This window comes from Psammomys obesus, unplaced genomic scaffold (assembly GCF_907164565.1).
Source record: "Psammomys obesus unplaced genomic scaffold, mPsaObe1.curated_primary_1811, whole genome shotgun sequence".
Taxonomy (NCBI): domain Eukaryota; kingdom Metazoa; phylum Chordata; class Mammalia; order Rodentia; family Muridae; genus Psammomys; species Psammomys obesus.
Window position 1 is genome coordinate 850,174 of NW_026590704.1, and position 455 is coordinate 850,628.

The window sequence follows — 455 nt, forward strand, 5'->3', positions numbered from 1 at the left end:
AAAGAAAGAAAGAAAGAAAGAAAGAAAGAAAGAAAGAAAGAAAGAAAATCACTGGAATTAAATGAATTCAAAACTCTAATGGACCCAGCAGATAATATGGAATTTTTCACAAAGAGCAGATATTTTTTCTCAACAGTCCACAGGACCTTCTCTAAAACATGTCCTATATTAGGACACAAAGCAAGGCTCAACAAATATAGCAAAATTGAAATGATTTTTGTATCTGACTACAATGGAATAGTTAGAAATCAACAGAGAGAGAAACTGCACAAAATATACAAACAAGCCAGTAGTTTTACTGGATCTTTCAAGAAGAATTAATATAAATATTCCTCAAATTATCTTACAAATAGATAAGGAAGGGAGTTGAAGAGATGGCTCAGCAGCTAAGAGTACTTTCTCTTTTAAAGGACTGGAGTTTAGTCTCCAGAACTTATGTTGGATGGATTAACATT